The 27,395-nt window shown below is 42.3% G+C and overlaps 1 long non-coding RNA gene across 2 annotated transcripts; it reads left to right on the top strand.

Moving 5' to 3' along the window:
* The first annotated feature begins 569 nt into the window (after positions 1–569).
* Positions 570–25,257, top strand: LOC146978616 (uncharacterized). 2 transcript variants are annotated; one of them, XR_015037102.1, is made up of 4 exons: positions 570–1,949; positions 5,183–5,212; positions 14,680–14,759; positions 25,088–25,257. It is a non-coding gene; the product is annotated as an uncharacterized LOC146978616 (long non-coding RNA). The 2 variants fall into 2 exon arrangements; XR_015037101.1 differs by lacking the exon at positions 25,088–25,257 and having other exon boundaries at positions 14,680–15,239.
* The last annotated feature ends 2,138 nt before the right edge of the window (positions 25,258–27,395 follow it).

The raw sequence follows: 27,395 nt of genomic DNA on the forward strand, positions 1-27,395 counted from the left end.
TTAAAAATAATTAGCATTAAAACAAATACGATAGGTAAGTGTGTTAGGTAGATACTATACTCAAAAGATCCCTTTTGATTTTTGATGATCAGATCAAAAGCATAAGTAAGTTGTCTCAGTTATTTACTGAAAGAAATAACAGTGAGATTAATTAACAATGAAAATAACCATTGACTGTATCGTCCCCAAAGCGCTTTTTGATTTTAGCGCTAACTTATTATTGCAGTGTGACACTACACACCACTGAAAATACAGAAATCCTGCTGTTTTAATTATTTCTTTCCTCACCCCCGAAAAAGTCGTGTAATTCTTATCTGGTATGTGGGCTAACATCCTACGTGGTGGATTACCCCCCAGCATGTGAAACGCTGTATGTAAAGCCTAGGTAGATGAATATGTGTTTACAAATGTGAAGACATGGGCAAAATGCACATAAACACACACACACATATGCACACACACATTCACACACACACAGAGCAGCCCTGTGCTCTGTGTGTCAGCCCGTCTAAGCTTCTTCCCCTCCCCCCTCTCAACATCTCTCTCCCCTTTTTTGTCCCCCTCACCCTCTCCTTTTCCCTCCCACTTGCTCTCTCCTGCCTGCTAGCACTATTTCAAGCCTCTGCCTAGGAGAGCGAGAGACGGAGAGGGAGAGGGAGAGGGAGAGACTGAGAGAGGGAGAGGGGAGGGGAAAGCAGACAGGATTTAGAGTTCAAGTGCACGTGCAGAAAATAGGCTGTATAGAAGAGAGTCGGAGCAGAAAGGAAACCAGGAAAAGGAACGGCAGGGGCGGGAGACAAAGCACAAAGTAGCTCTTTCTCCTCTTCTTTCTTCCTCTCTATTTTCTCCTCACAGAAAGAGAAGGTATTAGCCGTGGAATGGGGGGTGTGAAAAAATGAAAAGCCCAAAATTCGAATACCGTGAGCGTAAAGGAAAAAAAAAAATGTATTCCTATTCCTGCCCCCTCCCTCCTCTTTCCTCTCCCCACCGACACACTCCTCCTCTATCCCTCCCTCTTGGATGTTTCTCCATGAACCCCCCCCCCCTCAGTCTCTCTCTCTTTCTCTCTCTCCCTCTCTCTCTCTCTCTCTCTCGCTTCTCGCTGGCTCTCCTTTCTCTCCCCTCCCACCTCACATGCACACACCCGGACTCCTTCCTACTCCTTCCCCTCACGCGCGCTTACTATCCACTTTCACTGGAGAACCGACTGCAACAAGCTCTGTTTTTTTTTCTTCCTCCTTTTTTCTTTCGCCTGCCGTTCTTTGCTGTCGGTTATGTCCTCATGTACGGAGGCACCGCGACACAGACGCTTCACCCCTACTATGCTTGGCGCCCCTGAAAAACGCAGGCCGTGGATTGTTCCTGCGTTAGACTGCATGCCACAAACCTCTTGTCCTTTCCTGTAAACATATTTTTTTTCTCTTCTGCAGTATTTTTTTTTTGTTTTTCAACTCAAAACTTGACTTCTGTTCAGAAACCCTTTTTTTTTTTTTTTTTTTTTTTAAAATCTCATCTGTATTCCGAAGCAGGAGCTAAAGGGGTTGAAGAAAGAGAAAAGAGTGTCCGATGAATGGACAGATGAAGGGGACAGAGGCAAAGAATGAGGGGAAAATGGAGAGCATGGTCTGCGGGAGAAAGTGAGAAAGACAGACAGAGAGAGAGAGAGAGAGAGAGAGAGGTAGGAGAAAGAGTACCGGCACTGGCAAGAAAAAAACGGGAGGGGGAAGAGAGGAGAAGGGGGACCAGTAGGGGATAGACTTAGGAAGGAGGGACGGCTGGATAGGAATTGGCAAAATCGCGGGAAAAAGGAGAAAAAACAAAACTCCAGAAAGAGCAGAAACTGGACTTCTCGCCAAACTCAGACTCGCAGCCTCCGGTCGCCTCTCGTTTTTGTTTTTTGAAACGATTTTTCATCACTTCCCCGGTCACCCACTCTCACTCATCTGTGAGTATATACTGTGTGTACATGTCCTTTTCCTTTCTCATACATGCATCCTCTCTGCTTTTCTCTTTTTGTCTGTACAGCCTTCTCCTCTCCCCCCCCGCCTTGTGCCTTTGCTTCATTTTTCAACTCTCGTCTTTTTTTTTTTTCGTTTGAAAAATGTGTTCCCTAGGTTGCTAATCCCCCCATCCTGTTCGTCTATCCCATCTCGCGCTCCACCTCTCTCCCTCTTTCACTGTCTCTCTCTTTCCTCCTTCAGCTCCTCTTTATCATGGGTTATCGCTGTTCTCTTTGCCTCTCCTTGAAGGATTACCTCTGCTCACATTTAGATGAGGGCTTTGGAAAGGGATCACTGAGTGCACACAGTTTTAGGGGGCCCAAGTATGGGAGGGTAGCACATGAAGGAGGCAGGGTGTGTGCATTTGTGTGTGTGTGTGTGTATGTGTGTGTATGTGTGTGTGTGTATCTATCTGTATTAGTCATGTGTATCTGTGTGTCTGTGCATGTGTGTGTTAGTATGTTGGGGTGTGATTTAGAGTTAAAGGAGCCGGCAGCGGTCGACGGTCACTCCTGCTTACGCATGCGTGGATTTGCACAATCACGTTTCATGTTTTATATTCAGGGAATGATTGTGCGACGTTGTTAGTAAAATTGTTTTTTTTTTAAACACAGAAATTAAAGGTCAAGTGTCAAATTGAGGTGAAACGGAGAAGTGAAAACACTGTAAGTACCGCTGGGTTTCTTCTTGTTCTTCTTCTTCTCATTAGATTTTTTTTTCACTCCTCCCATGCTTTCCCCCTTTTTCTATCCCGTCTTCCATCCATTCATCCGGGTATCCCCAGTCTATCTGTTGATCCGCCTGTAAAGACAAAACCCACAGTCCAAGATGTGGTTCGGTGTCAACAAAAGATAAGGGTGGATTTTTTTTTCGAGAACGGAAGCTTAATCGGAAACTGGAGTCAATTTCAACAAGTTTTACATTTTTATAACCTTCCTTTTTGGCCGCGGTTACTTTTTGCCTGATGCGGTGAAGTTGCAGGTAAAGATGGAGGGTTTGGTGCAAATCTGTGGTGTAAAGATGTCGACAGTGTGGGATTACACAAATGTATTATTGTACTCTAAGTTCGATGGACATAACGCAAGGCAGTAGACAGGGACATACAAGATATAGCGCAAGCCTGCTATCGTCCATTTGCAGTCCATCTGCTATAACCTCCATCGAGTACCTTTTCTCCCGGGCTATCAGCCTCAGAAATCTTCCGGCATCTCTTTCCTTTCCCCTTTTTCCTCTACTGTGTTTTATATCTGGCTTTTCTGTTTTTCTGTTTACACAGTCTCCAGTTATCTCTGCCCACATTTTCTCTATCACTTGCCACAGTTGTTATCTATTTCCGAGATTGTTCACTGGTATCGTTCCGAGGGAAGTGCACACATGTGTGCCTTCCTCCGCCATCAGTGTTTTTTTTGTTTTTTTTATTGGTGTGGATGTGTAAACGATTGGTTCTGAAACCTCTGATTCTGCTTGTTTTTTTTGTATTTTTGCCTGGTTTAACATCTCTTTATCATCTGTTTGTTAATGGGGTGAGGTCGTTGAATTTGTGTGAGGACGTGGTCGTCCAAAAAGTTTTGATTAAAAAACACTGCGGATGTTTTTTTTAAAAATATATTCTGTTGATATAAATAAGAAAGAAGCCAATTGTACAGCAGATGCCGTTAGGTAACAGTTACTGGCCTACTTCTTCAATAATGTTCAGTGTCTAAGTGTGTGCTAGATTAATTCATATGCACTGATTTGATTAATACACAATGATTTGACATTTATGGGCAGACAGCATCACTGCGTTCTGTGATAAGCCAGGGGGGGGGAGGATGCTTTTGTTTAGTAGCGTCCCTGGCTTGACCTTTCCCTGACCTCCAGTTTAGCTCTCAAGAAAATAAGAGAAAAGTCGTTGATGTCAAATTTTTTCCTGAACCGAACGCTTGTCTCTCTGCCTCTCTCTAGCGCTTGCCAGCTTAAGACGCAGAAAAGGGTTAGAGAGAGACGAGCCCCCTTTAGAGCCCTCAACTTGCTCTTATTTGTTTTCAAATTCGACTTTTACGTTGCCAGACCTGCCTTTTGCACCTTTTGATTTCACTCCTAAGGGGATTTGATGGTAATGCCAGTGTAGTCGGACCCCCAGGTTATGAAATATTACTCAGACAGACCTGGTGTTATGTAATCTTACATAACTGAGGCGGCAGCTCAGCAGGCTCGTGATCAGGGGCTCTGGAGGAGAGGCTATATGGGTCTGCTTATGGTATGAACTCACTGGCAGGGTCAACACACTCCTGAATACCTGGGCCTTAAAGGGGAAGAGGCCCCCACTGCAGTATCCACACATATGGACTTAAGTGCCTGACACCTAAAGGCTGAGGAAGTAGAATATCCTCACCTATAGCAAGTTGCAGGCTTTTTGCCCCCATTGTGTGTGCGCGCCTGTGCTTCTGTTTAAGCTAAGCTCTTATGTCCTGAATTATCCTAAAATCATTCACTTATCCCTGATTGAATTCAACCTCTAATCTAATAATTGTTCTGCTTAAAAAGAATTGCCCTTTTTAAGTTTAGCCTGTACTAAACAGTAAACTAGCTTACTAGTTGCATGGCCCTGTCCTCTCACATTATATGTTACAGATACTCAAGCTACGACAATCCAGGACCATTCCCCATGTTTCTGTACCAGTTCTCTGTGAATCTTGTGTGTTTCTCATTCATAATTGATGACATTCAACCGCAGCATACATTAATGGATCGAACAGACCTCAGGAATTCCCATGCAAGCTGCTATTGTGTGTAGCAGGTTTAGATTTTGTGCAGCTGAATTTTGCTGAAAACCGACAAACTGGCGAGTGCTGGTAACGACAGCCTAACAGGCCGGGTGTGAAACACAAATAGTACAAAGGCTTGCTCGAATGTAGAGTGTTATATTTAATAAAGGATGGAGTGGATCTTAAAATAATAGTAATGTTGGAATTGGATAAAAACAGTATTTAATGTAAACTCAATCTGATGCCATAACAAAAAGTCATTGATTAAAGTAGTGTTAAGTATGAAGTAAGAAGTAAAATCTAAGAAATTCACACAGATAAAAGACATTTAATCAAGAATCGGTTCATAAAGCGTATCAAATATGTTATAGAGAAAACCTACAATTTTGAGTGTAATGATAATTCAAATAATGTATGTCTGTTTTTCAGATTGAGCCTCAGAGACTACCAGAACTATTTCAGCAGGTAAGAAAAGATTTCCTGTTCATTTATTAAGTTAAAAATGATCCAGAATAAGCAGCAGATGCTTTACTTTCTATTTATTCATTCGGTCTATTCTTAGATTCAGTGTGTATGTCCTGAGAGTCTTGAGAGATATGTATAAGTTTGTGCAAAACCGAGCCCTGTTCTGACTGGGTTTTTTGCTTAATGGCACTCAGCAGTCAGAAACACTTGGTCAGCCATTTTAGTCTGTGGCCCGATCGAAACGCCAATACACCATCAGAATAATTGAATTACTCTTCCCTGAGTCATTCTGTCGTGATTAACCTCAGAGATATGTGCTAACCGCCGGCCAATGTGAAAGGAGCAGCGAGCAGAGCAGAGCAGAGCAGAGCAGACCCTCTTTCATTTTTTGTCCAGCACACCTTTTTTGAGTCATTTTGGCGTAACACTGATGGCTGTGACTTATCTCAGCAAAGCAACAAGTGAAAGGTCATCTGTTGGTCACGTCCCGATTATCAGATGTTGCTGAAAAGTGAGAGAGCGTGGGTATAAAGAGCGGCCTGTGGTGTAGCCTTGAAGCTAGCTTTGGAGATGCCTCACATTACATTTTTGTCTTTGTGCTGATGTCACCCTCATGCCCCCGGTCCAGCAGCGGGAGAATAAGAGCTACATTCTGCCTCTGCGACACAATAGAGCCCTTCTTGCCCTGATATTTTCACAATGTGTTTTTGCAGAGCCCTGTGCACACACACACACACACACACACACACACACTCACACACACATTCTCTGCAGGCGGCACAGAACATTGATTCAGAGCTGGTCGGGCCGTGCACTTTACCCGATATTTCATTTCTTGGCGAAGGTGTTTGCTCAGTTATGATTTGAAGTTGACTCTGCTTTAAAAATGGAAAAAAAAGAAAGAAAAAGAAACTGCGTAGCGTCGGCAGCATGATAGATATAGTATCTCATCATGGGTCAGTGACAAGAGCAGCCATGTAAGCCACTGTAGTACAGTATATGGGTGGTGTGGCATGGGTTAACGTCTGCGGACCGGAGGAATGTGTCCGGGTCGACAGGGAGAATTCCTCAGTCCTGCGCGACTAGGTCACTGCACTGACAAGAGTCTGCCACCTCTTTCCGCATGCGCACTGCCGCCCTGCGCCTCTGTCTCATTGCCCTCCTCTGTCTTTTTCTAATTCTGCCTTGCCTATCTGTCTCTCGCTCCCCTCTTTCTCTCTCTCTCTATCTCCCTCTCTCCCCCTTGTCTGGCTCCAAGTCTGTCCTTCTCTCTCTCTCTGTCTCTGTCTCTCTCCCTCCTTTCTTTTGCGTTTCATCATTTCATCTTTTGTTCTTCCTGCTCGCCCTTTGTCTGTCTGTGTTTCTCTCATGTGTGTCTCTTTTGGTTAATCTGTCTGTCTGTCTTTCAGTCACGCCATCTATTTTGCTGTCCTACTTTGGCTCATATTTTTTCTCACTATTCCTTCTGTCTTTTATTTGTCCCCATGCACTTTTTTGCTGGTGTTTTTCATCTTCAAATATTCATGCCTTTAGGTATTTATACTCCAAACGTCATTATTCTGTCATTGCTGTCTGGTTTATCCATTCTCCAACCCCTTCGCCCTCCCATCTTTTTTTGTATCAAGTCTGTCTCTCCCCTCCTGTCTCACGCTTTATCTGTGGCACATTGAGTTCAGTGCTGCAGGTGCTTTCAAGAGGACATGTCGGGAGTGCAGGGGAGTGAGACAAAAGGAGATGCAGAGATTTACATTCTCTGTGTGCTCGTAAATATCATACTGGCATGCTTGTTATTAATGCAGCGCTGTAGCATGCATATGGTGCCTGGTGGTGCTGGTCATGTATGATTTATACGGTGCGTTCCCACACACGGGCCGAGGGCTTTTCATGGCAGCTATCAGTATTCCTGAGCGAAGGAGTTTGTAGAGTCTCACCTCTTCATTGGCTGACAGCAGGGGTGACAGACAGACCCCCAGGTACGGGAGCGTTTCCGCTGATGGCAGACGTGGAGATTTGACACAGTCTGAACCTTGCACATGTGCTCACTGAATGGAAGCACATTTCTGTAGAGTGTGTGCACGGCTTTATAGCTCATGTGGAGGCACATCTGGACATTCTCATGTCCTTTTTACACCACATCCACACACACACACACACACACGTGAATTATTTGTGGATTATGATTTATTGTGTCACTTAAGTTCAGTGACAGATGTTCATGGATTTCCGTATTGAGACTGTGAGAAATAAAACAAAAGAAAATGAAGATTTAAAAGAGACTTAAGCATATTTTTCATTTATTGTTATTGAGAACATACCACACTCTCTGCAATAGTCTCTCTTCCTATCTGGACTATATATAACATGTTAAATTATTGATTGTGCTGTCATGCCCATCTTTTAGTCCATTTAGGTCAAAACCAACTGAATTCTATAAAAGATATTCACCATTTCAGAAACCACAAGTCCTTGCTTGTATCAAAGCCAGGGGCTGTAACCATTTGTTGAAAAGAATATTAATGCTAACTGTTCTGTCAATTGATTAATTGATTGAATTAATTAACATTGTCTGGTTCTAGTTTCTCGGGTGTGGAGGATTTATTGCTTTTCCCTCCTACATGACTGGTAATTGAATATCTTGTTTTTTTGTGCTATTTGTTGGACAAAACAAGTTATTTAAAGATGTCAACACTTAATCAGCTCACTTACAGTCTCAATACACACATGCATGTACAACTCATAATTTACCATTTGACCACACAGCTCTGTCATGTTGAATTATTGACTGCTCTGGCATGTCCAGCCCTTTTAGGTTAAAACTAACCTACTGAATTATTAAGTCAAGAATTTAATTCTATAAAAAATATATTCAGCATGTCAGAAACTGTCCCCTACTGCAACTGCAAAGTGGCTTAGGTTTTTTTTTGGGGGGGGGATAAAAGTGTATTTCCTTTGGAGATAAAATGATTAGTTGATTCATTGATTACAGGATCCACAGAAGATCAAACCACAAGGGTTTTGTTGATTCATGAATTTCTTTATTTTTTAAGCATTTTCTTTTGTCTTCTGTTATAATAAATGAAATATCGTTTTAAACTTTTATACTAGTAGTTGGATAAAACAAAACATGTGAAGACAGTAACTTGGACTTAGGGAACACGCAATGAACATTTTCATGATTTTTCAATATTTTATCGACTATACTGTTATTGGATTACTTGAAAGTAAAATGTTAATATTGATCAGTAATTAAATACATACTGTATTACATGCATATAAAAGTAATGATACATACAGTACTGACTACAGTAATCAGTAACTGTTCTGTCATGTTCAATTACTGACACAATAGTTACTGTCTAACTGAATTATTTCTTGTGGCGTTTAATTCTTTGATTTTCAACATTTCGGAAACAAGTCTAAAATGCTTTTGACAGCTACGTGTGCTTCTGAACTATTTTAGGCAACAAAATCTCCAAATTGGATTCAGAATTTCAGCTCTTCAAATAATATTTAATTTAGCTCCGACAACACGACGGGTGTAAATCTTTGTTTGTTTGTTTGTTTGCGTTTACGCGTTCGCTCGCCGTCGACCTGCCACACCGAGCACCTAAAGCCCTGACGGTTTCAGACGGTGAGGGGAGGTGAGACGTGAGTAATAACAGTGACTGATGATGTCACAGACAGCATCGCGCCGCTTCAGCTGCCCCCCTGACCCGGCTTTAGGATGGCGGCAGCAGCGCGCAAGCACCCGTGGGTAACACACGCCAAAGCACATTAGAGGCAGGGAGACGGAGAGAGGCGGGGATGGAACACACAGAACACAGCTCAGGGGGACGGAGAGAGAGAGGGAGACAGAGAGACGGATAGAGAGAGGGGGGGGGGGGGGGCTGTCAGATTAAAGAGGAGAGAGGAGAGGAAAAGCTGAGAGACATGCTGATGTTTGCCTCTCCATGCTTTTTTTTTTTCTTTTTCTTTTTTTTTTTTTTAGCAGACTGTCTGGTTGGAGTTGATGTTCTACATCACTGCCTCAAGTATCTCTCACTGTCTCTCTCTCTCTGTCTGTCTGTCTGTCTGTCTGTCTGCAGCTCTCTCTGTAGGTTTTGCTTCCTCTATCACTCATGAAAAAGAAAAGAAAACGACATAAAAGAATCGTGGTTTGTAAGAAAATTAAGCATCGTCAACTCTGAGTGTCAAAATGAATCGTCAAAGTCACACATGATGTTTTGCTGGTGATAACATTTTAACGGCATTGTAATTGGACATCAGTTGATCAGTTAATTATAATAGAAACCTGGATAACAGGGTGTGCCCATCATGCACTCTATCTATCAGCTCCCTTCGTACACAGAACACATTTTTATCCGCAGCATCTGTTTCTCTCTGCCTCTCTCTCTTTATCTCATTTGTATCCATGGTCACTGTGTCCCAACTTCACTCACTGTTCAAACTTGCCAAAGGTGAAAATGATTTTAAAAAATGATGGTGCGAGTTCAACAAGGGTGAAATGAGCAGCAGCCATGTAGTTGAAGGACTGCTGATCTCACTTTCACAGATATAATTCTCTCGCACAAGTCTGATAGATTGACTCAGAGGGCAGCTGTCACTGGCTGCAACTCCTCTTCTCTTTGCTGCACTCAGCCCGTGTAAAAATATGCAACTTATGATGATTCATATGAAGGAGTAGTAGGATCTGTGTATGTCTGAGACGTGCTGAAGGACAGTACAGTAAATTATTCACAGTCATATACAGCAGTAAATTCTTTGCATATAAAGTGAGATAAATTTCACACTTTCACAATGTCATGGCCAAATCCAAAACCCACAGTGTCACACTAACATTTAGTTTAGAGCGGAAACTATTACTTCACCAATGATCAATCTGTACCTCTTCTGAAAATGTGTTAATATTTGTTGATCTTATGTGTCTTCTTTGGGAAAACCTGGGGCCAATATAGATATCCTCCTGAATTGAACGATATCATTTACAGACCGAATCTTTTCCAGCATCATACAGTAGATGCGGCATTCAGAGCTAACTGAGACATTAATCATTGAAATCCATCTCAAGAGCCGAGGAACCTTGAGCTGGAAATGAAGAGTGCCCGTTCACAAGCACTCAGCAGCCATGTGTTTGTTTTTGCCACGATCACTTCAAAGTCTCATTCATTTCTGACTCCCAAATGGCTCTTGATGCTTTGATCTGGCAGCCGAGAGATGAGCAGTACACAAAGCTAAACAATCCTGTTTGCGATTCTGTGTCGATACCGTGAAGCAAGAGAATCAAATATTGTACAAGATAGGTGATAATCACTGCTCTGAAAAGACACGCTGTGTCACAACATTAAAGAGACACGATTCTGATGAATGAGCCTGAGATTATGAACATAAATTAAATGTACTAAACAAACTACACGGTAATCCACAGACAACTTAAAATGTATTCAAACCGAAGATGTTATAAATACTTATACTCAGTCTAGGCCTTTTTTTTTTTAGAGGTTTAGGACTGAAACTAATTTAGACCCTACAAAGATTTGGTCGTATCATTATACACAGAATATGTTTGAACTTAAAACTTCTGCCAGTCACACAAACTGTTTGCTACGTCCTGACATTTTCCAGACAAAATCAATATCAACTAATGGAGAATAATAACTGGAATGATGCTGTAGATTGTCACCCAATTAACACAAAGACCATTTGATAATTGTATAAATTGTGTGTGGAGCAAAGTGCCAAAATCGGTACTTCAAACCGCTCATAAAGACAAAAATGAGAGAATTGGACGAGTGAAGTCTAGACTTCTTCCAATCTGAACACGTTGGGTCCCTGTTGGGTTTGGCTGCAAATGTCAAGCTCCAACTGGGAGTTTAAGTTGAAAGGTCATAATTAAATCCTCTCTAGCCCGAGATTTCTAATCTTACCATGCGAGGCGAGAAGGCGATGTGTTGTTTGGGTGCAGAATAGAAGTAAAAGGGTCAAAGTTCACTTTGGCTGCAGCTGCTGTGTGCCGACAGTGGCAGATGTTGCTGCTGTAAGATCTGATATCAAGATTTGTTTATTTACAGCCTTGACCTTCTCACCTCAGCCATCATCAGATTGTCTGTGACCCAAAAATATGAATTTTCACATTAATACCAAATGCTTAAGAAACATAGATCGTCTTGATTATTCTCCGCTCCATAAAGCATCGGACAAATTGAAACATTTGAGTTGTTATCCAGTTAAAACATAAATACGCAGTCTTATTCACACGTCATGTTTAAAGCAGCTCCTTTTTATAGCTGCTTTCTGAGAAAAATAATACAAAGAGAGAGGAAACGTGTAACTTAATTTAACCAGGAAAGGCTTTTCTGCATGCAGAAATAGAAACACTGTGCAGCTTCATTTCCCTGCTACATTCCACTAAAACCGATCACCACCAGTGATGCAGGAATGCTGGGTTTTTTTCTCCAGTGCACTGCTGCTCTCGTGTCTCTTTCTGTTTTCTCTCTAACTCACTTAACCATCCATTTTAACCGTCAATGACCTCAAAGCGCTGAGGTTTTGGCTGTAGAAATGAGTGGTCTTTCCCAAGTGTGCAGTTAGTCGCTGTGCTGCTGGTAACACATCACCCCTCCAACCCACCACCAACACCCCACCCCCTCCTCCTCCTCCTCCTCCTCTCCTTCTCCTCCTCCTCCTCCTCCTCTCTGGTGCATCACCCCACTCACTCACTTTCAATCTCTCCTTCTCTCTCTCCTTCACTCCCTGGCTTCATATTGATCTGAATTCATTTGTTTCCTATTGATCTGCCACTCCACCCTCTGCCGCATTGAACAAACACAAGGACACACACCATGCGCACACAAGCCTCACGCACGCACTTGTACGGAGAGAAAACACCCATTTACAACACTGTTGTACGTATAAGCCGCTTTGAAGGTCAGTATGCACAGCCATACGTTGCCGACAGACACACACCTGCAATCACACACTCTTCGTGTGAGAGATTTCAGCGGCTGGAAACACAAAGGTTTTCGAGGGGTCTCAGCTCAAGCATCAAACAAGCTAATGACATACAAAGGAACCTGGATTTCATATTGATCCAACACCTCAGGAGAGAGATGAAAACACAGGCAGTGTAGGACTGGCACCGGCAGGCAATACAATTACAGCTGCAGTTCATTTCTCAGGTTTGCTGAATTGTACTCGGAATAATTAGAGTAACAAATTAGAGGAATTTGTTTGGTGCCAAATATTCAGACACGTATTTGAGCCAAGGCATAATTTGTGGTAGTAATTGTGTATTTAGTGTTCTGAATAAGAAAATACAAAAAAAAAAAAAAGTCCAGTCAGTCAGGCTCAAGTCTCAAAATCATCAGTGTTAGTGGGCGTCGAGACTGAAAGTAGCCCTGCCTGCCTTGTATGTTGCTTCAGGTGCTGAAGTCCAAAAGGCAGATACCAAAATAATGCACAGCTGTTTTCAACACTGTCATTGAGACCATTATTTTTTATCTTTTATTGTGTTCATTGTTTAGCAAAAACCCCAAAGACTTAATTCACATCAGAAGGTAAACTACAGTTCCAGGATTTTGCACCTGCAAGCATTTGCTTTTTGCAGGATGTGTTGCGTCACAAGCTGCTGAGCCAGGTTCAGCTTTTTTGTTACACACGAGTAGAGCCAAAATAATTAGTGAATTGGTGAATTGATGTCTGCTTTGGTAATCCGTCATTTAAGGTTGATTTTTTTTTTTAGCTAAAACACCCAACATACGATGGATTTTAGGTTCTCAAATTTGAGTACCGGTAGTTGTTAATTTTCTTCATCTTACATGATAGTAAACTGAAGAATTTGGGTTTATGAACTTTTGGTTGGACAAAGCATCTCATGTCATTTATCGGAAATAGAAAGACATTTTTCACTATTTTGAATGTTTAGAGAAATAGAGACAAAATAGTAAGCACCCTGTGGTACCACCTTTTATGAATAACCTAGTTGCCTTTATTCAATAGTGACTGTATCAGAATTAGTCTGTCTTGTTGCGTTGCAGCTTCCCTGTCTGAGGCTCACGACCCAACGTGTATTGGTATCACAAATCTATAACAATGGGTCACAAGTGAATACTTTTTAACAGGCTAGATAAATCTCTAAAACAGTTGGGGCAATGTAGCATTTGGCTAATGCAACTCACAGCACAGCAAATATAGTGCCTTTACTATATTCAGCTGCGGATTAATATGTGCTGGTGAGTATTTATGTCACCATCACGTTGACTCAAAATTAGCTACAGTACAGAGGTCATGTTCGTGTCATCCAGTTCAATTGTGTGGCTCATTGATGTGTTTTTAACTGCTTTTAATAGTTTTTCGACAACAATGGAGCCCTGCATGGGAAGAAAATCGCCGGTCGTTAGTTGGTTTTGGTTTTTCCGCGATCTTTCCCTCCAGAAATACACAGTTATCCTTCAAGTCTCTGTGTTTTAATCCAGCATTTTGAGTGGCAGTTCTCCGTCCTCAATAAGCTGTGACAGGTTGACCAACCTTTCCTGCGGCCCCCACCACCAGCCACTCTAAACTTTTTTGGTTGGTGGCATCAAGTTGCCATGACACCAGACTGTTTGTCCTGCCCTCTGACCTCGTTTCAGGACATGCTGTGCTCAGTCAGAATGCATCTCCAGCAGCGGCTTGAGTTCAAAGGGCCGGAGGGGTGGGGGTGTGTGGGGGGGGCAGAGAGAGAGGCAAGGGGGGGAGAGGCTATGCTTCCTCTTGGTAATATTAGATAAGATACACTGCACTGCAGGCAATACTCGCCCTCCCTAAGTGCAAACAGACAGGAACACACAGACCCATATATACGTACACATGTGGGAATTAATGAGCGCACACGAACACAAAAGCAGAACATCTCCATCTCTGTTGTCTCTAATTGTGTTGCAGTGTCATAATTATTGCATTTGTTTGGCTTGCTGCTATTTAATTTATAATGTCTGATTGTATTTTCCAACATTATTAATGTATTATTCATCACCATTGTCTTTAACTGTCTCTGCTGTACATGTATTTCTGTATTTCCACTCTCTCATCCATGCTTTGTTGATGGCACAGTATTCATTCTGTGCCATTATGTCCCACTTTGTTAATCCATTTCATACCCTGCACACAATGTTTGATGCGTCCTTCGTCATAAACGCATGTGTTTCCATTCATTTCTTTGTGCTGCTGAGTGCTTCATCTCTAATCAGGGATTGGTCCATTATGACTTAATTGTCTTGTAGTTTTCTTTCATAATTGAGTCCAGGATGATTCCTGCTGCAAATGACACTATGAGACTATGTGGCCTGGATAAAAGCCCAGATAGGGTTGTGTCTGGGTGGCTGACATTATTTATTTACTTATCCCAACTTCATGGCTCAATGTGTTTATTGATGTTCCCCTTCGTATCCTGTGGTATGCTGATAATCTGCATGATGCTCTGCTGATTTCAGGAATGCCGTGGTCAACCACAGAAGCTCCCTAGTGAAAAGAGAGCCATGGGAAAAACCTCAAACTAGATCCCGGTTGTGAGGTAAATGCTTTGGCAACATCTTCCCGTTTCTTCCCGAATACCAACAAAGACACTTTGAATCTTACTGAAATGAAAGCTCGAGTAAACAGCTTGAGAGATCAGAGCTAGTGACGGAGAACGTCAACTCTGAGATACAGAGACACACTAGTGTTTTTATGTTTCTTTTCCCTTCTCTGACTTCCTCTTTCTGTCTCCTTGTGGCTCTTTTTTTATTCTTACTCTCATTATAAAACACGAGTTAGTTCTTACCGACAATGGGCAGTGAAGCAAAATTATTATATTCCCAGCCACTATAAGCAGACAATTCAACCATTAGCTATCACACAATAAAACCTGTTGAAAAAAGACCACAGCTTAGAGCCATCATTCATGTTATTTCAAAAATAATTGCATATGAGACCTCACATAACTGCTCGCTTGATTATTCTCTCTCTTTTTTTCCCTTGAACAACAATAACACACACATACACACACTTGAGCAAGAAAAAAAGATTAGAGTATATTGGCCAACAAAAGCTGCCTCCCATCATTTGTTACCCACAAACTCAAACAAACAATAAGAAAACCAATTCAACATGGTAGCCTACATACTATTTAAAATAATGACACATTGAAAACATATAAAGCCTCATTATGGAATAAGGACATTAAATTGTTCATTTACATTTTTTTTTTGTGGTGTGTTGTGTGCATTGTCGACATTTGTGAACACACACACACACACACACACACACACATGGACACACACACACACACACACACATGGACACAGTGCCTACTAACACAATACCGCACACATATATGCAGGACACACACACACACACACACACACATACTGGCCCACACAACCCAATAGCCATTGACAACAGTGCCCTAGCAACCATTGGGCATCATGCCAAGCCACTGAGGTTGCCTAGTAGTGTGTTCCCATGGTAACATTTTCTGCCTTTGTAAATAAGGTACGAGGAGAGTGGAGAGGGGGGGTGGGGGGGGTTTGGTTAGAAATTGCACTACAGAGTCTCATTCAATCCTGAGAGAGCTAATAATTTATGGTTTGTGAGTAGCAGATACTTATCCTCCCTGTCCCTGCACCGAGTTGCCATCCGACTGAAGAGCATGTGCATTAGCAGCATTGACGCCGGGGATCTCAGGTTCGAGTCTTTGTCGTTCAGGGTCAGATCCAGCTTTGAGGGGGACGGAGGAGATGCATGTAATCTTCTGTCTCAGGCACTGAATTATTTCTTTCTTTCTTTCTTAAAAAAAAAAAAAACTCACACTGGGGAAGTACTGGTTGCACTCTGCAGCATTGGCACAATTAAATATTCAATGTCAGAGAATATTACATTATGAATTTATCTGTGTATATATGTATTTTCTTGCTTCTCTACGTATTCATTTTTTCTCATCACATAGTCACTCCTCCTAGTTTGATTTCGTTTTACCACAATTTTCCTTTTGCTTTGTAAAATTAGCTAAAATTTAGATTATTAAAACATCTTGCTACTATAAAATCAACTGGACCTAGCAGCGATTCCTCTGCTCCGAGTTTGAGAGCGGCTGTTTGAGGCCTGCATTCCTGTTGAGGTGGCACTTGCAAGACGATTCATAGCTGTGGTTAACAGTTTATTTGCTGTCACTGGGCAGATTTCGCTCCTCTGTGCCCCTACATTTTTTGGGTGGTACTCTCTGTGCGTCACTTCTCAAAGATGGTAAGGGGTAGAATAAGCCACCTGAAATCTTTGTTCCATCCTTGACGACAAAGCCTAAATCTTTTAGGTATTTTTTTTTTATGATTTAGGTATTTTTAATGTTTTTTAATTGACAGAAATTGCAGGTCTTGATTTAATGAATTATCTCTTTAAATATCCCCTCTTTTAATTTAGCTTTTTCTTTTTACATTTAGTTTAATTGAAATCAGGAAATAAAATATATACATTTATGTTTTATAGATTTTTTTATAGATACATCTTAGAGAATTTGTTCCTAATGAATAACTTGCTTTCCATTTTCAAATTAAATCTAAAACACATCAAGTGTTTATATTCCCTTAAACTACAACTAATTATTTGAGCAATAATGACTGAAAAAGAATATGATGTCCCTCCGTATCGTTTCAGATGTTGTTCGGCAAGATTAACACAAGACGATCGTGTGCATGATTATCCATATCCCCAGAGTCTTTGCTGGATGTGATAACAACAATTTAAATTAAATTAACAAACTGAGTGGCTGATAAATAAGTTAATTTAAGAGATTCACATAAACACAGTTTTTGTTATGTTGCTAATGGGCCAAATTGTTTATCATTAAATATTTTTGGGCAGTGATGGAACTGACTTTAGCTATGTGTTTTCGTAACGTATATAAAATCCCATGGCATGGTGTGTGTATATAAATTTCTGTCTTTGCGATTGTGATACAGCCGGTTTGATACAAATTTAAAGTTATTTACCCTTTTGGTGATTTTGGTAGATACTAGCAACAATATTTTTTTGCTCTCTCGAGAGGCCGAACTGCAATCCTCATAAAGCTTCACCTGACCCAACACCAGCCGGGGTTCGGGCTTATCTGCCCCCTCGGCCTCCAGCGCAGGGGCTTCCCACCAGACTCGCATTGGCAAACAAACACACCCAGGCAGATTGGCAAAGAGCTGGCATTGGCACAACCATGCCGCATTCATGCGTGATTCGACTGCGAATGAGACGGTGAGAGAGGTTTAAAAAGGGGAGGAGAGGAATCAAGGGGATGAAGGGGGGGAGACTTAGTTGGTATGAACAGAGAGATTGTCTGAGAAAAAAAAAAGTTGCAAAAGATTTTGAGGCCTGAAATGTTCGGTGATGAAGGACAAATAAGAGGCACTTAGAGAAGCAGGAGGACGGCCAAAGAAAGAAAATGAAGGGTAGGCGGAGGGTGGGCTTTTAGCATGGCAGAGGGCAGTGGAGAGAGACGAAGTGAATGGGTTAGCATTTGGAAACTGGCCAATAAAAAAAACAATATACTATCTCTCTATTAAGCATATGGTGCTGCCATACATTTTAAAGTTAACACTTAGTTGCTTAATTTTTCATTTAATGATAGTTAAACTGGTAAATCCTTAGTACAGTACAACAAGTTGAGGTTGATTATAAATGGCTTTTATCCACATAATATAATTTAACAAGATCCATCATGGCCATTCATCATCTCCTGCACATTTACCTGTTCTTTGCATTTGTAAGCATTGCGGTCCCGGTAGACAATAGAGTGAGTTGCCATTTAGAGCAATCAGTGATACACGTCGGCTAGTGTGTTTGAGTCCAGATTCATCAATGAGGCTTCAGTCATCTCTAAGACTTAAAGGTTGTATTTTTGGTGCATTGACCAGGCTGAATAGGAGGCCTGGCAACTCTGCTGTGCAGCAGCTATCAAGTAATCAATGAGTCCTTGAGGCACACAGAAGGAGTGTCAAAATACCGCCATTGACTGCTAACAACAGCCAATTTGCTGCTTTTGCAGGAGATCACCTTAGCTTGATGTCGAATGTGTGGGTGCACCCCATTATTTATGGAGCATAATGAGGGAGATTGACTGGATAGTGCTGTTACTCCAAATTGTCATCCAATTACTCACCCATTAGATCCTATTTGTTACATCGAAAACTGCTCTAGAATGAACCAGTTTCTGTGTGTTAGCCTTAAAGTGCCTTATTAAATAGTGCAAATCAAATTATCCCATTTAATGTGCCGAGATACCTGACACCATTCCTGAGATTCTGATGAGGAAAAAGTAAATAAACAAGCTGCCAGACATTATCCTCGGTGCGTCTACATTACATGTCGTCTTTATGTATTTTAAAGTTCACTCCTCCACTCATTCATGCACTCACTCATATTTGGCCTATCTATGGCTGTTAAGAGGCATGGCCATTTCTACAGGCTGTAACACTCAGCCACCATCATTTACTGGCTTCTCTGTAGGGTGCTTCACATCTGTGCACTGTTTGGCCTTGTTAATACAAAGACCCTCACTGCAGCTATTCTGTTTGGTAGCACTTGATAATAATCCACCGCCACAAGGTCAGTTGTGCCTTTTTGAAGAATATTTTTTACCTTGGATGTTGTTGCTAGGTGGAGAGCGATAGAACTGGAGAGGACAAACAAAAACGATCTGAGAAAGCTTCAAAAGGACCAGAGGCCTGTTTCATAAAGTGACCTGCAAGCTTGACAAATTGCAAACTAGAATTTCAAACTTTTCATTAATAATTGTTTGCTATTCTAGGTCACAAGTGTAATGTTTGTTTTGATTAGTGAAAGGTGTTAAAATCTTGTCACTCAAATCTAATCTTATCCTAAAGAAGGAATAGATAACTTGCAGAATGCAAGTTGGAAAAAATGGTGAAACAGGTCCGAAGTTGCTTGACAGGCAAACGTGAAATGAGACGGCAACTGGAGGGCAAAAAAGGCAAAAATACAACTCAGGCAGTTGAAGGTGAGGTGTTATTTTTATAGCATCTTTCAACAAGGCAATCAAAAGGGCTTTACAAAAGACAGAAAAGGGCATTAAGATATAAAAGAAACACGAGGTGATATAGAGTAGGCAGACACATATAAATAGGAATAGGATAGAATACATATATACTGTATATAGCCAAGTTAAAATTACCATGCTGTCATAATGAATTGTGAGATACAACTGACCAACCTTGTCTTGTAGAAGGTATATTTATGAACAACAGTGAATATCTTTTGAAGAAAGTGTATTTGCTATCAGAATACATTTTCTATATGTGTGATGAGGAAATCTTAATTTGATGTTTTCTGCTCATTGTAAATAAAGTAAAAGTTTAGAAAGGATCATAATTAGATTCAAAAACCTCGCAGTCATTTCATTTCAGGCACCATGTATTTATTAGCATCTACCTAAACCACAACATTTCCACCAACTCTAACCAACGTGCTTTTGTTACTTAAAGCTAACGCACACCGACAGGAATGCAGAGGCCAAATCCAGTCTGACAGTCGTGCTCTTTATACGTCACCCCGACCACCTCCTGGTGACTCTGTTGCACAGATAACAGTAATATAAATGATGACATACATTATCAATAATGAGACAGAAGAATCATTAGTTTCAACCTTGATATGAGATTACATTTTTATATGTTGTCTGATATGTTGAGGTCAAAAACGACTATAGACAGTGAAGCACCCACACCACAAAGAGAAGCGATGTTCCTTTTCGACCAGCCGAGGCTGCGATATCTAACCTATAGCGAGCAGAACAGGAGTGTTCGACTTTAACCTCAGAATGACAATGAAGTGCTGCTCAGTAATGCTGAATGGAGGCTTTGAGGATATGGAAGATTCCACCAGCTCCACTTGCAGAAGTAGGTCAGGCAGACGCCTACAGTAAGCAACTGCAGGTTAAGTGCTTGTCTTTGTATTCAGAGACAGCCTTGGCCTCTAGTGGGAGGAGGGGGGCGGGGGGTGGTGGTCCAGGTTCCACGTCTACCCACAAGAGGGAGACAAGTCCACAAAAATGCATGGAGTGCTGATAGTAGAATGAGTCTTCAATTTTACTCCTTTAAATTGCAACAATAAGACAGTATTATACTTTAACCTGGTCGTCACAGACTACACTTTAAAGAAAGTCTAACATTAGATCTTGACAGGAACTGGATAATTTGCCAACAGTCTAATTCTACTGATACAGGGGATATATATATTTTTAAATTCTTGTAAATTATAGTAAAATATGTTGTGATAGTGTTGATCTGAAACGTAGCTTTATGATGAATGTGCACAGTGAATGAAGTGGAAGACAAGGGTGGGACAGACAGAGACAGAGACAGATAGGTAGAGACAGACAGATGTGATAGACAGGAGGACTCTGCAAGGAAGAGGAAGAGACTCCAGTGCTGACCCTGCTCCGGTGCTCTGCAGTGTGAGGTAGTTGGTTGTATGGTTTCGCATAATAAACAGCCTGGAGATAACTGTACAACCTTCTAGCTTTCCCTGCGGTGTCACCCAGACTTCACATGAACGCTGTCAACCTTCATGCCTCTTGAAGTGGTAAGTACGAAGACATGATGCACGAAAAAAAACACACACAAAAACAGAAAGTTCTGAAAATTACTTTTTATAGGAGGATAGGAATCAAGGTAAAAAACTTCATAGTTCATATTTAACAAGACAAAGCAGCACGGGAAAGGATATCAGGGGTTTTTAAGGCTGTAAACTACATATAATATAATATCAATACTCTGAGGTCCAGTTTTTAAGGTGTAACAGTATGTTCTCATTTCATTTATTTATTTGAAACGTTGTTTTTACCAAATTTATATTTATCAAGGTCAGTTTTACTAAGTAATGGATAAAAGGCTCACGCTGATATCACATCCATTAAAATACATCTTCATTTCACATTTTCACCAGTTCCAAGCTCGTAATAATAATAATAATGACATAAAAACAAGGTCATAAACAGTTTCTGTTCCCCCTTTAAATCTAAAACATCTGAAATACTAATCAGGGTTTGCCGTCGAGGTCCAGCTAATCCAGACATCAATATACCCACCTTGCTCTGCAGTGCTGTTTGATTTGTTATTTGGTGCAGTCCAATGGGGTATGGAAGCAGCCATCGATAGCTGGTTGTTTCTTTGCGTGGCCGTGCACAAAAACACAGGACGTGTTCCTGGACAACATTAAGCTGGAATGCCGAATCCGGTAAAACAGGAGAGAGGGACCCCCCCTCCTGCTCCCCTTCTTCATATTTTAAATAATTTCACCGTGCGTCAGCTGTCTGGACAGTAAGAAGTGTTGGTTTGTTCAGTTTGTACATCGAGTTTGGATCCAGCACGATTGATTTTAGTAGTTTGATGATATAAGATTTAAACCGCAGAAGGATACGGCCTTGGATTTTCAACATCTTTTATTATGTTTTTCTTACTAATGTGAAAATTTAATAGCAAGACATGTAGTTTTCTGTAAAATTTTCATTTCCAGCATATTTATTCAGTCAACCCTCTCTCTCTGTGTGGCGTTGTGTATTTCTGGCAGATAATGACAGTGTGTCCAGACATTAGTATCAGTGTGTCTTGAAACTCTGGGCTGTATGTGAACTTGCTTACCGCCTCCGCCTCCTTCCCCTCTCTCCTTCCTGCCGCCACCCCCACCCCACCACCGCTGCCACCCCCCACCACCCCCACCCCCCTCTGTCCCCCAGTGTGTCTGGCTAGTGGCTCAGACACTCAGTATCCGCATTGCGTTGCAGTGCTCCAGCGAGGAAGGGAAAAAAGAGCATATATCAGCAATCTCTGCCGAGCACTGCTCTTTTCTGTACGCACACAAAGAAACGACTCCCTGGCATGTACCAATTCAAGAGGAAATACAGTCACAATAGAGCCGCCTGCCACTTGCTATTTTATAAACGGTGGCCGATTCCTGCGTTTGTTTTTACGCTTGATACTGACATTGGATACATGCTGCTGACTGAAATTTCTCCTGTTAGTTTCTCATTATTTGCCGTTGAATATTTTTTTGCATTATATTTCGTTATTTCAGCTCTGCACACAAGAAGAAAAAAAAACATATGCTATTGAAGATTGTAGCAACGAATTTCACTGATTTCCAATCGCACTAACTGTAATTTTTAAATGTACAAAGTTCAACTATGATGGAAATTGAGGTTTCACAATTCCTCCGACAGCTTTCATATCACTCACCATATGTGCAGAGGATATTTGGGAATTTGTGCAAAAAAAAAAAAGGCAGCTAGATAAGATATTTGATGAACTGTGCAGATAGTGGACTGTTGTGTTAATGAAATATGGAGGGAGAGCAGCAGTGTTGTGGTCAGAACGGCTGTGGGGTTAATCACCTTTGGGCTCGCTGTGGCTTTGATCCTCATGCTGTGTGAAATCCACAGCCTCCGTCTGTGAGATCCCCCCTTTCCCACCCCCACTCTCCGTTCCCTCCCTTCCTCACACACACACACACACACACACACAAGCCCTCTCACACAGATGCATGTGTGCACAGCGGTGCACGAGGACATGCGCGCGCACGCCTCACACACATGCGCCTCCCTCCGAGCACGTTGACTCTCTCTCTCTCTCTCTCTCTCTCTCTCTCTCTCTCTCTCTCTCTCTCTCTCCTCCAGATGCACGAACATAGCAGCGCAAGTTCAAACACACTCAAACAAACACAGAGTAACAGACACCCATGTAGAGAGACACGGCGTCGTGTGAACGTAGACTGCAAGATGGGGCGAGACGGGACGTCACGCCTGGAAAAAATGTAAGGGGTTAGAGTAGAAGAGGGGGAGAGAGAGAGAGAGGGAGGGAGAGAGAGGGAGATAGAGAGACGAGGAGGGGAGGATGAAAACGAGGGGAAGGGCTGAGACGGAGCAGGGGGAGGCGGGGACAGAGTGATAGAGAGTGTTCAGGCAAGAGAAGAAGAAAGAGCGATAGCTGGAGATACTGCATGCTTGCATAAGTGTCTGTGTGCGAGTGCGTGTGTGTGTGCGTGTGTGTGTGTGTGTGTGTGTGTGTTTGTGTGTGATCTATGTAGGTGACACAGATTTATGAAAGGAGAGGGTCATAGATGGAGGCGCTGTTGGTGGTTGTTGGGGGTTGGGGGAAGTGGGGGTGTTGGTACAGCACCAGATAATGGAATCAATGCAATTGTCTGTGTGTGTTTTACTGTGTGTGTGTGTGTGTGTGTGTAAGCGTACCTGCCTCATAGACATTGCTTGCTCGGACTCTAATCGCCTGGAGAATTAGTGATGTGACTTGGCAGAGGGAAACAGGCACAAAACAGAGCCAGGGACAGCGCCTGAGAGAGGGATAGAAGAAGAGGAGAGACAAAAAGAGGAGAGCGAGAGAGAGATGGAGGGGTAGCGAGAGGGGAATAGCTTTTCTGTTCGCCGCCGCGTACAGCGCTCAGAGAAAAAGGAAGACTGTGAAGATGGGGCAGGATAGGTTTTATCATGCCTTATTTTCTTTACCACTGGATTAATTGGTGCTTATTTTTCTCTCAAACAGAAAACGGATCAATAACTCATCGTAAGAGTGCGTTGTGTTATATGTGTGTGAGTGAGTGTGTGTGTGAGTGCACGTACCTGTTTTATGTACATGCACTTGTTGTATGCATGTGCATACGGACATGAGTACAAACGTGTGTTCATGTAAGGAACACCAGAGAAAAGGCAAATGGTGAGTTCAGACTGACTTGAGCGGCCCGGATAACAAATCGAGACAATTCGACTGACCACGTTCACCCGCCATCTTCCCGTCATTTGTGTCCACCTTCATTTTTATTCTTTTTTTTAATGTCTTTTTCTTTTTTTTACCTGATGATATTTTACTTCATTCTCCCTTTTAGCCTCTGGTTTCATCCTCGGGTCTTTGTCTCTGGTGCTTCAGAGAGCAGCAGAGTCGCTCATAAAACTGGGACAGAGAAAATATATCTCAAAGCACAGAGACAAAGAGGAAACAGAGAGAGGCAGTCTAATTTTTCACACAGGCAGCAGAAGGCTTCATGCTCCGTGTGCCTTTGTGGAGTCGCATGTTCGGCTGCATGCGTGCGTGCACGCACGCGTGTGTGTGTGTGTGTGTGTGCACGCACCTGGCCACAGACAGATTTTGCAAGTTAGAGACACATGTTCTGGATTGTTGGCGGACGATAAAGCTGTCGTCTGCTCCGACTTACATGTGATGCAAATGGAGCTTTTCAGCTGTGTACCAGTTGTTTGAACCCTGGCTCATATTCTTCATGTGGCATCTGCAGTGTCAGGCTTGTGTGACATTTATTTTGTCTGGGGAAGAGTAAATCAGTGTTACTCCCTCAAGGCTGAACATCTTTGTCATGGGGGAGTGATTGCATAATCCTGTGAGATCACAAGGCCTGTAGGAAATATAAGACGACAGTGTTGTCTGCGGCTTCAGGCACAGCTGTCTGTGGATGTTTCATGCATGTGCACAAGCAAAAGAGTACGTATGTGCATCTATGAACTGTATGACCGCTGTGTCGGAGCTTAACGCTGGTGCAGGCCAGGCGGCCGTATGTTCATCCCATATGCAAATCCCGATTTAAACATTAAATTTGAGGATTTTGCTCTGCGTATGCGCGCCTCTCCTCAGATGCTTTGTCTATCTGTCTGCCAGCAGGGGGCATTTTGTTTCAACGTCTTACTGCACAGACCTGCACTGAATTAACAGGCGCTGGCTATATCAGGAGGAAAGACAGTGAAGGGCCCTGAAAACGAGACGAACGGACACACAACGGCTGCGAGAATTGTGATCTATACGTCGAGCGATGTATTTTAACGTCTTTCTCTTTGTTTTGCAGGCTGTGATCCGGTCCAGGTCATGCAGACGAAACGTTTTTCGTGACGGGCTGCAGCGGCATTGATAACAAACAACGGTAATCATCTAACATGATGTATGACGTAGAGTCTATTTTTGCTATAATGCAACATGCTCTGTGTCTGTCAGTGATGTTTGTATTTGCAGGTTTATACAAGTTGGTCTCACAATAAACATACATGACACATTTATACGTCACTGAAATATACATTTTTCATGTTAAATGTCACACCTTGCATCAGTATTTAGGACCGTAGGTTTTTAACTGCGGACGAGCAGCAGCTGTCCGTCGGCTCCTGCCTGCCAGTCCAGCCCTGTCTGTGTGTGTCTTTGTGTGTGCGTCACTGTCCCTGAGACCCTTAACCTGTGATGATATGAAAGGTCACAGGTGAGGTCCTTGGGAACAAAGGCGCACGCAGATGCTTCAGGAGAACCACGGCGTTTCTCCGTCACCGTCCAAGAGAGAACTCGCCAGACCAACATGTGACGCACTTTTTTTTTAATCACGAGATCATCACCGCTATCAGAAGTGTTGAACAGATCTGAGTGAATCTGCCGAACAGCCAGAGAATTAGAGGTTTTGACTGCATGAAGTCATCTGGAGAGAATTCCCCAAACTTTCCAGACATCAGGGAAAGATGAGACGAGACGAGACACTGCGGTTGTCTGGAGGGGGCAGTACCTTCTTGGCTAACTTTGTGCAATGAACAGTTACACGGTTCAATAAGAAGACAGCCAAAGGTCGTGACCCCGATATATGATTCACATGGGATTGAAAACTGTTCACAGACGATGAAAATTACAGCAGTGACGACCTGCGGTGAAGAAACAGGAAACACTTTGATGGTTAATTTTATGGAAAGACTAAAAACATCCGAGGCTGACAGTGACATATTCAGATGGCACAAAACTCAAATGTATTTAGTTTACCATAAGGAAAAAATGTGAATAACAGCCTCAGCAATTAAATGCTTGTCAAAAATGAATTTTCTGTTGCTTTATTTTTTATCGTTTCTATGAATGAATGAATGAATGAATGAAATGCACCATTGCTCTGATTGTTTTTTTCTCCTTTATGTGGTAATAAAATTCAAGAAATTGAGAAAACCTGTATTGTTTTTGCCAAATACCATGTAAAACCAATAAATAATAATAACAATAATAAAAACATTTAAAAATCTAATCATCTCTTTTCTTTTACCAGCTTTTTATGCTCATGGAGTTGAATGTGAGATGAATGTTTCGGCTCATTGCGGTGGAGATAGATCAACATGTGATATCAGGCTCCAGCCGAGAGCACGAATCGAGCTTCTTCACCGCCACATTTTTTGTGTGTGTGTGTGTTTTTTTCTGACCACTTAACAAACCGCCGCAGCTGCAGTTTTCAGGTGAATAAATGAAAGTGACGTGGATCCTCCTTTTTTCAGACTCCCCGGCCCTGACGCTCGGCCAGGGTGGCTCAGTGTTCCCTGGCTCTCCGCCCTCCATGTGCTTGTGCATCCCAGGACAGTTGACATTGATTGTGCAGGAGACAGACTGAGTCACATTAGTACCCAGCTCGGGCCTGCCGCTGAAAAACACATTAACTGGCTGCATTAGGAGCCCTGTCTGGTAACCATGGCAAAGCACACAGGGAGGGAGGAGGGAGGGAGGGAGGGAGGGAGGGATGGAGGGAGGAGGAGGAGGAGGGTTGAGACGGGGCAGTGGGTTCAGCACACAGTCTCTCAGGGGTTGTCTTTCTCAAGCACTCCTTTCCTTTCCTCCGGCCACGTCTGTCATTTTCTTTCAGCCTCTCTCTCCTTCTTTTGAACTGACAGCCTCTCTCTCTCTTTCTGTCTCTCTCTTTCTCTCTGTCTCTCCCCTCCTCACACATATAAACACAATTTGCATATTTCTTTCTCTTTTCTTGCATTCCTCTCATTGATGCTGACCTCATCACTCTGCCCTTACCTCATACTCCACCCCCTTCATCCAACTAGCCTGTGCAACATAATCTGCCTCTCTCTAATTTGCCTCTTTCTTCTTTTTTTTTTCTTTTTTTTTCTGGCTCTCCCCCTTCATGCCTTTTGTTCCATTGTCAATATGGTTCCCCTCCGTGGAGAGGTACAGGAGAGACGAGACCGAGCTACAACAATGTGAAAATGAGGAAGAAGCCAAAACTGGGCAGATGAGCTGACCATTTTCTACAGTCGTACTCGTGTAGCGTTAAATTCTGTCTACGTTGTTTTATGTATAGTCGATACTGCGATACATATATCTATGATAGCAGGCCTGTCAGAGTTTTCTAACAC

Source organism: Trachurus japonicus, chromosome 11 (genome assembly GCF_045865225.1).
Source record: "Trachurus japonicus isolate A0001 chromosome 11, Traja_1.0".
Lineage (NCBI taxonomy): Eukaryota > Metazoa > Chordata > Actinopteri > Carangiformes > Carangidae > Trachurus > Trachurus japonicus.